The following is a 13,023-nucleotide window of genomic DNA, read 5'->3' as shown; positions in this document are numbered from 1 at the left end:
TATATAAAATAGATAACTAATAAGGACCTACTGTATAGCACAGTGAACTCAATACTGTGTAATGACCTATATAGGAAAAGAATCTAAAAAAGAGTGGATATATGTATATGTATAACTGATTCGCTTTGCTGCACAGCAGAAACTAACACAATATTGTAAATCAACTATACACCAATAAAAATTTTAAAAAATAAAGCAAATAAACAGAATATGAGTGAGCTGTGGAATAACTTCAAGTGGCAGAAAATACATGTAATTGGATTCTTTGAAAGAGGTGGAGAAATGCACAAAAAATTTTTGAAAAAATAATGACTAAAATTTTTACAAATTCGATAAAAATTTTAAATCAACAGGTACAAGTTCAATAAACCCCAAGTGCAAACAATATGAAGAAAACAAAACAAAAAACAAACAAACCAACAAAAAACACCCAATGCTCTAAAGCAATTAATTTAATTCAGGGAAAAATAAGACAAAATGGCAACTAAGAGGGACAAAATGACTTGTCAGTTGATTAAACATAGCAGGAATGACAGTTTAATGCCTTTAATGAACCAGTCTTTAAAGAAATTAGAGAATGGCTATTTCTAATAACTAAAAAACTGAACTTTAAAAAACCACATTTTATAAATAGTCAAATTTCTAGATTAAACTAAATTTAGTCAAACTTCTGTATATTTCTACTCTTGACTCTTTTTCTAGTACATATGAGTATGGTCAGAATCATGAGACATTTGCATAGGGTTTTACTTAAGTAACCACTGCAGTCCATCTAACAATCAAGAAACGCGTTACAGCTGTGGCTTGATGTTAAGAGACCAATAAATTCTCTAAATCTCTTTCATAATTTAATAATCTTATTGCAGGTATCTCCTACTTCAATCTCAAAAACAGATATATTTCCTCCAAAATTAGTAACAATACATAATTATAACCGTATGTTCAAATGGGTTTTAATAAAATGGTATATTAAGACTAACAAAGCTCAGTTGTCCTGTAAAACTTCAAAAATTGCGAACTATTGATTGTAATTCCTACAAGCACAATGTGGTTGTCCATCTCGTAAATTCTGAGGGCCTTAATTTAAAAGTCTAAGTGGTGTGCTTTCCTTCCACCTTATGCAATATTTTTTCAGATTTCTTCTTCCCGTTATTTTCTAGTTTTCAAAGCTTCAATAAAAGGTTTCATCAATATGTAAATCCATACAGAGTAATACACAGGGAATTTTATTTAGAAAAGGTATATTAGAAGCTTAACTTAAATCCATGGAATGAATTCTGTCTCTCCTTTACTTGAGATGTTAACAGTGCTTAAAAAGGAAATAGGTATGGAGGTATGACATATCAGATAACATCCAATTTATAGTGAAAGGAATAAATTACAAAATAGTGCTTATAAATATTTTTTTAAAAGTTACATATGCTATGTATCACCTTGTCTTACACCCAAAAATAAAAGTTGTGTCCTTGTTTTCACTGAGAAATAAAGAGCTTTTATTGCCACCATATTTGCAATTTAATTTCTGATTCCAATTTTAAATAATGATTAACAGTAAAGAAAATCTGGTTATGCTTCAATTTTTACAATTAAATAAAACAAGACAATCATCAATACAATAATAGATTACTAATGCATATTAATCCAAAGAAACCTCTATTTTATGTAGTAAATAAGAGAATTTTAAAGAATTAGAATTTTATTGTTAGGTACCTAGTCTCAGAATAGGTCAAAATATTACCTATTAAAAATCAAAAGGAGTTTTCAAATTGTTCTATGACTGTGTGGTTTGAATTTACCCAGGTTTAAAAAAAAAAAGAAAAATTTAAAACTCAAATGTCATATATGACACAGAGTAGAAGATCATCAATGCATTATTTGGTGTGTTAAAGAGGGGTATAGAGAGAGAAGGATGAGAGTGGAGGTCAAGAGACTGAAAGAGAACAGATACAGACCTTGGAATATGTTTTCTTTTTTTGTTTGATCATCTCTGCAAACATTCCAAATTCTTATGACAGTACAGTTGAATAGAAAAGTATAGTTTAGCATGAAGTTGTTGGTCTAAATTCAGATTGGTCTGCCCAGGTCCACTTTCAGGAGAATATTCAAGTGAGTGTAACAATACTGTGAATCAAGACTTTTGTCACACTATAAAGCCAAAATTTTAAAAACTATAAGAAATACACTGCATCCAATGCTGATTATGGCTGCAAGTGTTACCTTAACCTTGCTAAATTAGTTCCTAAAAACATTCTCTTATTTTCAGAGATTTCCTATATAAAAAGTAGATGTTATTAATTAACATGGCTTTTATGCAGAGTGGTCTTCATGTTTTTCTAAAGTAACTGAAATATCTTTCATTTGCATATTAATTTATTTAACAAAGTTTCATAATTCAAATGTAAGTGTGTGCCCTATCCATTTCAAATGATAAATTCTTAAATGAATAAAATTTGGACCATAAGGCTAAATTCAGAATATGTCCAATTTCAGAATAATATATACATAGGAAGCTAATCCAAGCAGAACTAAAGCAAAACATATACTCTAGATATTTGACCTGTGCTACAGAAACCATTTTTATAACTGAAAAATACCTTAACAAATTCTAAATGTAAAATTATTATAATTATCACTATTGAAATCAGTACTTACTCATAAAGGGTTTGAGGTACATGGAAAACATAGTAACTAACCATTAATAAAATATCAATTCAAATTTTTTGTACATAAATATTACAGCTTACCATGTCGGTGATGACTTCTTTGCCTAAGAATAAAAGATAATTCAGAAATCAAATGATATTAAAATACTGTCAAAAAATGGGTTCAGTTTTAAAAAGGCCTGGGAGAAAAAAACAGTATTTACACACGCAACCTAAGCTGTTCCTTGATACCTACCATTATTGAGCATGTACTATGTGTGAAATACCATCTATAACTCTTTATGTGGATTATTTGTAACACTTAAGTCATCCCTACAAGACTGGAATTTTCCAAATTTTATAAATAAGGTGACCATTTGGTTTACTAACAAAATTGGTACATTTCTGAGAATAAAGGCAGTGGGCATAATTAACAATTATGCTAGGAGGACAGGAGTAAATCATGACTGTTGTAGAAAAAGTATGATACATGATCACTATACAAATGAAGAAATTGCCTCAGAGAGGCTTATTTTGAAACTCACTCTGAAACACAGTATGAGATACGGTTCTAAGTCTTTTTGTACAAATTGATAATGTAATGCATGAATATGGTTCTGAATAATCCATTACACTTCTCCAATGAATTATAGCACTTGCGTTTTACATTCTCACAGGTTAAATTTGAGTCACCTATTTAATTACATTGATACCTGCTTAATCTCATGTTATTAATACACTGTCTCATTTACTGAAACTATATAATTATTACCTGGCCCCACCACTCCTTCTATAGTTGCTATTGTTGCTTATTTGTTTTTCCAGATTAAAGTTTGAATCTAGATAATCAAATTCCAAGAAAAAAAAAAACAAGATTGAGAAAATAAAAATTCAGAGAAAAAATGAAAGTTGTTAGAAACAATGGTAAACAGAAACTGATAAAATGTTGGTTAATTTAACAACTGACATGACATTAAGTTTTGGGTTAAAATATTGAAATAAATTCTAGGTAATTATAATAGGAAATTGCCTTGGAGGTTCTGTGGGTTAAGTTAAATTTGTCTTATTCCAGGGCAAGAGAGACGATAAATAATTTTGCTAAAAAAAAAATTTATGGTCAAGAATTTATTTTAAATATTTAAGGGTAACAATTAAAACAAACAACCACCACCACCACCAAACAAAAATCAGAAATATAAACCACTACTTCCAAACCAGGGGAGATTGAAACAGGAAATTACTTTTATTATTTCCAACAGAAAGCATTAACAGGAGAAAAGAAAGACACAGACATGGACACATACAGACACACACACAGACACACACATACACAGGCTTGATAAACAAAAAGCACAAAATAAGATGATGGCAATATGTCCTAATAGATCAGTAACCACAATAAATGTAAGTATTTAAATTCATCCACTAGCCAAGAATATCACACTGTCAAGGAGAAAAATAAAGCTATGTACCCAATACTGCTAAAGGGCTGGAGGTAGAGAAAAGCCATGCTGCCATCTGGTTTCAATCTTCTACATAAAAAAGGATGACGATCTAGTATAAGGTGGTATGGACTCTCTTTTAAATATTATTCTATTCCCACTCCCCCCACCAAAATACTATCATCCATACTGAACAATAAGATCTCCCAGCCTTACTGGGTTTCCAAAATGCTAGTAACCAGGCTTACCCATTAGGAAGAAGATTAAAATATTCTTCCCTTGGGAACATGACCAGCCCAAAGAAAAGGCCTTAAGATACTTGTATCCTGGACTCCCCAAAGAAACAGACAGATAACCTTCTAATGAAGCCTTCAATAAACAAGCCCCACCCAGCCAGCTATTTAATACCTCTTATTCTTAGTATAAGCAGGCAGCCAAGGATCAGAAGACATCCGAGAAAAGCCATTAACAAAAGACTGAAGGGAAAAACTGAAAGAACAACTTGTAGGGAACAAAGGGATATGAAACCTTCAAAAGAACCAACACTGCCTATGGAGAAAAAGGCAGGCTCAATGGTACAATCCCTATGGATGAGAATTTGGGTATATCTAACAAAATTATAAGTGTATATACCCTTTGACCTAGAGGTCTTATGTCCAGAATCCATCCTGAATATACATCTCCACCAGTTAAAAAAAAAACAAAAAAAACAAAAACATATACACAAGGTTATTCATTGGGTCATTACTGTAATACAGACCAGAACAACAGAAATGACCATATCAGGGTACTAGTTGAAGAAATTGTAAAATATCCATATAATATGACACAGCTACAAAAAAAGAGTGAGGAAGCTCTCTATGTACTGATTTGGGGCAATCTCCGAGATACATTGTTAAATGAAAAAAAGCAAGGTACAGAACAGTGAATAAAATGCTGAACTTTTGACTAAGAAAGTACGGAGAAATTATATATGTATGTATATATGCAAGTACGTCTCTGTATATTTTTGCAAAAGGAAGCAATGGAAAAACACAAACTAAGGAAAATAAGAAATGTCTATAAGAAATAGGAACAGAATGGGATGGTGGAGGAGAGAGATGAAAGCAAGACTTCTCTAAATATCTTTTTATTTAGGTTTTGACTTTGAACATTATACAAATGTTTTACATAGCTTAAAATGAAATTCAAAGCAAGTAAACTCTGAAACTGAGAACTGAAGCAAAAACAAACAAACAAAACCCCAAACTGTATAACAAACCATTAGTAAAACGAGATGAAAACCTTATTAAATATTCTCAGAATGCTGACTTTCAGACATATTTAAAGACAAACAAAACAAGCAAAGAAATCTTAAATTTCATTCAGTACTTTTATAGTTAGTAATAACTTTGGTATTAACTTTTAAAAACTATTGTACATATATTATAAAACAAAACAAAGTAACATGTTAATGTTAGAAGAACCAAGATTTTTAGGATAAGAAAATTTTAAAAATATAAAAACAAAGCAGTAAAGGAAAACCCTGAAATATTTAACTTGAGTTGGAGGTATATATTTGAACTCATGGTTTTCTTTAAAAATTACGTATATATGTATGTAGAACGGTGTGAAAATGTGTGTATATATATATACATCCACCCTAGTTATAGTCATTGAAAAAGCTCAGAATTATTAATATCATCCCAGTAAACAATGAGTACACTTAAAACACCTGGCATTAGTATCTATATGCCATCCTGACAAAAAGGAACCAGGAAAAACAGCTAATTGCCAGGGTCAGAAAAAATACAAGATGAACCTGGGACATCATGTATGTGAAAAAACTAATGTGCTCAAAGACTATAAAAGGGTATGTCAAAAGGACACCAAAGCAGCCTGAAGGAACTCTTAATGGTCAGATCTGAAACTATTTTAGGGTTAAAAAGTGTAATCGATTGTAAGATACTGAATTAATAAGTACTCAAGAATCCACAGTGCCAGTCAAAGGGAAAAGAAAAAAAACCTCACTTGCCACCAAAGGAGATGACTGTCACGTCACTTTTAGAGTGAAAAATGGTAAATATTCAAGAATTAGGCATTTACCCTACCTTTTTCACCCTAGTTGATGAGGGGGAGCTCTACTTCACAGGAAAAAAAGTCAGCTAATAAATATCAAAGGAACAATAGAATTAGAAAATTAGCATTTTGTAACCTCCTATGTAATTAACTGATTTAGGAACACTTCCATGATGTCAAAGTATCTTCCCACAGATTATTTGCTAATTGCAAAGGGAAAGCATATCTTTATAATGCAGAGATCAAGTAGTCACCACCTCCACCAAATAATCAAACTTGGCATCATCAATATTGGAACAACCTGATATTATATCCTTCAATTACATACGATGAAATACCCAGTATCACCTACAAAGTATTCTTAACAAAAAGGTTTAAACTGAGCCTAATCGAAATGCTAGTTTACAAATACAGAGTATAGAACAAGTAAAAGAAAACCAAAAGAAAACAATCAGACCAATCCAGAATATGATTCCTTCCTCAAGACAACGTTCTTGGTCTCTTTAAAATGGCAATGCCATTAAAAAAAAAAAAAAAAAGGTGAGAGGGTAGTGGTCAAGATGAGGGAGTAGGAAGACTCTGAGCTCACCTCCTCCCACAGGCACACCAAAATTACAACTATTTACAGAGCAACCACTAATGAGAAAACATGAAGATTAGCAAAAAAGGTTTTCTACAATGAAAGATATAAAGAAGGAACCACAACAAGATGGGTAGTAGAGGCAGAGACACAGTATAGTCAAGACCCATACCCTGGGTGGGTGACCCACAATCAGGAGGATAATTACAATCACAGAGCTTCTCCTCAAGGAGTGAGGGGTCTGAGCCCCACACTGGGCTCCCCAGCCTGGGGGTCCTGCACCAGGAAGATGAGCCCCCAGGACGTTTGGCTTTGAAGGCAAGTGGGGCTTATTTTGGGAGAGTCAGAGGGCTGAAGGAAATAGACACTCTACTCTTAGGGGAACACACAAAATCTCACACACTCCGAGACCCAGGACAGAAGCAATAATCTGAAAGAAGCTTGGGTCACACCCACTGCTGATCTTGGAGAGCCTCCCAGAGAGGCAGGAGGCAACTGGAACTCACCTTGCGGACAAAGATGCTGGCAGCAGCCATTTGGGGGAGCTCATTCTACCATGTGACACCAATGCTGGTAAGCACCATTTTGGAATCCTCCCTCTAGCTTATTAGGCTTGGGATCCAGTCCTGCCCCCAGCCACCAGCCTGTCAGCACTTGTATTGGAACGCCTCAGGCCAAGCAGCTAGCCGGTGAGGGACACAGCACCACACATCAGCAGGCCAGCGTACATAGAAGCCCCTGAGCCCACAGCCACCCCAGGATGCTGCCCCACCCACCAGAGAACCCAGGACCCGTCCTGCCCACCAGTGCACCAGCACTAGCCCTGGGACCCCTGGGGCCCTGCAGCCAGCCATCGGGATGGGTCCCTGTACCAGCAGGCTAACACCAGCTCCAGGACCCCAGGACCTGCAGCCAGAGACCTCAGGACCCGGCTCTGCCCACCAGGGGCAGATAGCAGACCCAGGACACCCTAGACCTAGCCCTGTCCACCAGCAGGCTGACACCAGCTCCAGAAACCTTGGGCCCTGTAGCCAGAGACCCCAAGATGTGGCTCTGTCCACAAGTGTGCCAGCACTAGCCGCAGGACCCAGCATCAGCCACCAGCAAGCCAACACCAACTCTGAAACACTTTGAGACCCTCAGCCAGCTACCCTAGGATCCAGCCCCACAGTGGGTCAACACCAGCTTGGGGGTACCCCAATCATGCAGACAGCTGTGTCAGGAACTGGCCCTGGCAACCAGCAAGCAGACACTAGATCTGGAACCCCCAGCCCACAGTCAGCCATGCTAAGACCCAGCCAGTGGGCCAGGACTAGCCTTGGGACCGCCCCCCCCCAACACACACACCCGGGACTCTGTAGCCAGTCTCCTTGTGACCTGGTCCCACCCACCAGCAGCTAGCACTCTCTGCACAAGGCAGGGCATGGCAACCAACCAGTATCGGGGCCAGCCACACCTACCAGCACACCCACAGTAGTCAGCCCACCACAACAGAAGGACCTACACAACCCACATAGAGCATACTGCTAAGGCATATAGCACAGGTGACCAGAGCGGGTGTGCTACTGGGCCCATAGGACATCTCTTACAAAAGGCCACTTCTCCAAGATGGGGAAATGGAATAAACCTACCAAATACATAGAAATAAAAACAGTAAATTAGGCAAAATGAGGCACAGAGAAATATGTTCCAAATGAGGGAACAAGATAAAACCCCAGAAGAACTAAGTAAGGTGGAAATAAGCAATCTACCCAATAAAGAGTTCAAGGTAATGATCATAAAGATGCTCAAAGATCTCAGGAGAAGAATGAATGAAAACAGTGAGAAGTTTAACAAGGAGTTAGAAAATATAAAGAAGAACCAGAGATGAAGAATACCTGAAATGAAAAATATACTAGAAGGAATCAATAGTAGATTAGGTGATACAGAGGAACAGATCAGAGAGCTAGAAGACAGAGTAGTAGAAATCACTGAAGCTGGACAGAAAAAAGAAAAAACAATAAAAAGAAACAAGGACCGTTTAAGAGACCTCTGGGACAACACAGAGCATACTAACATTCTCATTACAGGGGTCTCAGAAGGAAAAGAGAGAGAAAGGGGCAGAGAACATATCTGAAGACATACTAGCTGAAAACTTCCCTAACCTAGGAAAGGAAACAGATATCCAGGTCCAGGAAGCACAGAGAGTCCCAAACATGATCAACCCAAAGAGGACCACACCAAGACACACTGTAATTAAAATGGCAAAAATTAAAGATAAAGAGAGAATATTAAAATCAGCAAGGGAAAAGCAACAAGTTACATACAAGGGAACTCCCATAAGGCTATCAGCTGACTTTTCAGCAGAAACTCTGAAGAGCAGAAAGGAGTGGCATGATATATTTCAAGTGATGAAAGGCAAAAACCTACAACCAAAACTACTCTACCCAGCAAGTCTTTTGTTCAGATTTGAAGGAGAGATCAAAACTTTTACAGACAAACAAAAGCTAAAAGAGTTCATTAACCAAAACCAGTTTAATAAGAAATGTTAAAGACAACAAATAACAAGTGTTGGTGTGGATTGGAAAAAAGGGAACACTTGTGCACTGTTGGTGAGAATGTAAATTGGTGTAGCCACTATGAAAAACAGTATGGAGATTCCTCAAAAAATTAAAACTAAACCTAACATATAATCCAGCAATTCCACTTCTGGGTATTTATCTGAAGAAAGCAGAAACACTAATTTGAAAAGATACGTGAACTCCTACTTCATGGCAGCACTATTTATAATAGCCAAGATATGAAAGCAACCTAAGTGCTCATCAATTGATGAATGGATAAAGAAGATGTGGTGTACATATACAGTGGAATATTACTCAGCTGTAAAAAAGAATGAAATCTTGCCATTTGTGATAACACAGATGGACCTAGAGGGTATTATGCTAAGTGTAGTAAGTCAGAGAAAGACAAATAGTGTATGATTTCACTTATATGTGGAATCTAAAAAACAAATGAACAAATATACAGAGAACAAACGTGTGATTGCCAGTGGGGAGATGGGCGGGGAAGGAGAGAAACAGGTAAGGGAGATTAAGAGGTAGAAACTCTCAGTCACAAAATAAATGAGTTACAGTTATGAAATGTACAGGTGGAGAATACAGTAAGTATGTAATATCTTTGTATGGTGATCAATGACAACTACATTTATCATGGTGATCATTTTGAAATGTATAGAAATATCAAAACATTATGTTGTGTACCAGGAACTAACATAGTATTGCAGGTCAATTATACTTCAAAAACAAATAAACAAACTCATAGAAGAAGAGATAAGATTTATGGTACGGGGGGTTGAGTGGGCTGGGGGCAAGGGGATGTAATATACAACATGATAAAGATAACTAACACTGCTGTATGTTATAGATGAAAGTTGTTAAGAGAGGAAATCCTGAGAGTTCTCATTGCAGGGAAAAATGTTTTTTCTATTTCGTTCTTTTTTTTTGGCCACACCACGCGGCCTGTGGGATCTTAGTTCCCTGACCAGGATTGAACCCGGGCCTTCTGCAGTTAAAGCGTGGAGTCCAAACCACTGGATCGCCAGGGAATTCCCGTCTATTTCTTTAATGTTGTATCCATATGAGATGATGGCTGCTCACTAAACCTATTGTGGCAATCATTTCATGATGTATATAAGTCAAGTCATCATGTTGTATACCTTAAATTCATATTGTGCGTATGTCAATGATGTTTCAGTAAAACTGGAAAAAATACCATTTTTTTCAAAGAAAGAAATAAGAGAACTCAATATGAAATGAGACTAATGAGCCAAAAGTAATGCATCAATCTGACTGGATTCTGATTTTTAAAAAACAGCTCCAGAAGGCATTTTTGGATTGGGAATATCTGAATATGGATGAATACTAGATGATTTAAGGGATTAATACTTATTTTCTTACATGTGATGGTAGTTTTATTTTTGAAGAAAAATATTATTTTTAGGAAACACATTCTTTTGGGAAACATATCCTGAAGTATTGAGAGATCAAGTGTCATGATGATTACATCTGTCAAATGGTTCAGAAAAAAAATACAAAAACATGGATTACTCTGGCAAATGTTAACATATGTATATCTCGAGGGTGAGTATATGGGTAATTATAATACTGTTCTTTCAGTTCTTCAATATGTTTTAAAATGTTCATAATAAATTATTTGAAAAAATACATTAACATCCCCACAAAGAAAAGAAAATATACTACATCCATGAATACAATATGAGCACTTGGTATTAATACCAGATTAGCAAAAAGTTTTTTTACAGTTGGAAAATAAATTTGAGGAAATCTAGAAAGTAAAGCATACAGGAAAAGAGATAGATAATTATCATTCATATATATATGTATATGTGTATTTGTATATATGTGTGCTTCTGTATATGTGTATGTATGTATATATGTATATACATATATACACACACACACGTATATCTCCAACAGGAGTTTCATAAAACAAATCAGAGAAAACACCCAGAAAGCAACCAGCTAAAAATAACTCAAGAAAATATCTCAGAACCAAAGAACATGAATTTAAAATTGAAAAGGCTGACGGAGTGCTCAGCACAATGATAAAATCAAATCCTCACCAAGACACATAACCATGAAATTCCAGAATATTAAGGATAAAGAAAAGATCCTACAAGTTTCCAAAGCGAATAAACAAGTCAGATAGTAAAAGACCAAGATTTAAATGGTTTCAGATAACACTACTTCTGGAAGCCAAGACAAAAAAAGAGTAAAGTCTTTAAAGTTCTGTGAGAAATTTTTTTCCATACTAGAGTTCTCTATCCTGCTGAGTATAAGCAGTCAAATGTAAGTGATTTCAGATATGCCAAGTCTCAAAAAATTTAATGCTCATGCACTATTTTCCAAAAAACTACTGGAGGATGTACCTCCCTAAAATAAGGTAGTAAAATAAGAAAGAGCAAGACATGGTATCCAGGAAATGGAAATCAACTCAAGACAGATGTAAAATGAATCCCCCAGATGATAGTATTATAGATCCCTGGATATAAGCTGTGTATGAGGCACTGATGTCAATCAACTGGTTAGCTGACTTTAAGAAAATAAAAACAATAGGCTACAAGATGTATGTAAACATATTGAGAAGCAATTTAGACAACTGGGCAGATTTGGGGGATGAATGAATGACAGATGTAAAAATCTCAAACAAAAAATGCATAGCAAATATGTTTTTATTTACTCTTACAATTTAAAAAAGGGCTCTTTAAAAAACTGCTATTTATTAAAGCTGTTACACTGTACAAGTAATAGTATTTGCCCAACATAGCAAAAAATGTTAGAAAGTATAGAAAAGTATTTGGGAGATAATGAAAACCACTTAAAATTCTACTACTCAGAGAAAACATTCATTCATTCAATAAATAATTATTGAATGCCCTTTACATGCCCTGCTCTGTTTTAGAGTCTATGTTTCAGCAATGACTAAAATCTGTTTTCATGAAGTTTAGATTCGAGTGAGTAGTGACAAATGATTAAACATAGACTAGGTCACTGGTAAAAAGAAAAAGTAGGATAAGTAGCACAGAGTGATGGAAAGAGAGCAATGCTATTTTCTATAGAGTGACTAGGGAAGTCCTTTCTGATAAAATGACATTCAAACAGAAACTTCAAGGAAGTCAGTCAACAAACAGTGCAGGTATCTAGAGGGTTTTGGAATGAAAAGCAACTGGAAAGAACCTGAGAAAAGAACATGTTTGACACTTTGAAGGAACATCCAAGGGGCCAGTGTAGCTAGAGGAATGAAACAGGGAATCAGAGGTAGAATATTAGAATCAGAGAAAATGGAAGTTGCAGATGGGAGGCATAAAAAATGTAAGACTTTGCAGGCCACAGTTAGGACTCTAGATTTTACTCTGACAAAGTCACTGGAAGTTCTGTGCAGAGAAATAATTTTAAATGATTTCTGTAGTTAAAGCAGCTCTGGCTGCAATGTGGAGAACAGATGATAAGGAAGAAGAATGAAATTAAAAGGTCAGTTAGGAAGTTGTTTTAATAATCCAGGTGAGAGATGATAGCAGCTTGTTAAGACTTTAGTGTAATTCCCTCTAGTCTTTTCCTGTGTATGTATAATTAACATAATTGGGATTAAAAGATATGCATAGTTAAGTGCCATACTTACATGAGAAATTAGAATTTTCATATAAAAAAAAAATTTTCATATAATTTAAAATTCTCATACAAAGTAGCAATTATGTATCCAACAAATATTTTTCTTGGTTTCTTGTTTGTTTGCAAATTTAAGC

The sequence above is a fragment of the Balaenoptera acutorostrata genome, chromosome 8 (assembly GCF_949987535.1).
Source record: "Balaenoptera acutorostrata chromosome 8, mBalAcu1.1, whole genome shotgun sequence".
NCBI classification, from domain to species: domain Eukaryota; kingdom Metazoa; phylum Chordata; class Mammalia; order Artiodactyla; family Balaenopteridae; genus Balaenoptera; species Balaenoptera acutorostrata.
This window is presented reverse-complemented; position numbering follows the sequence as displayed.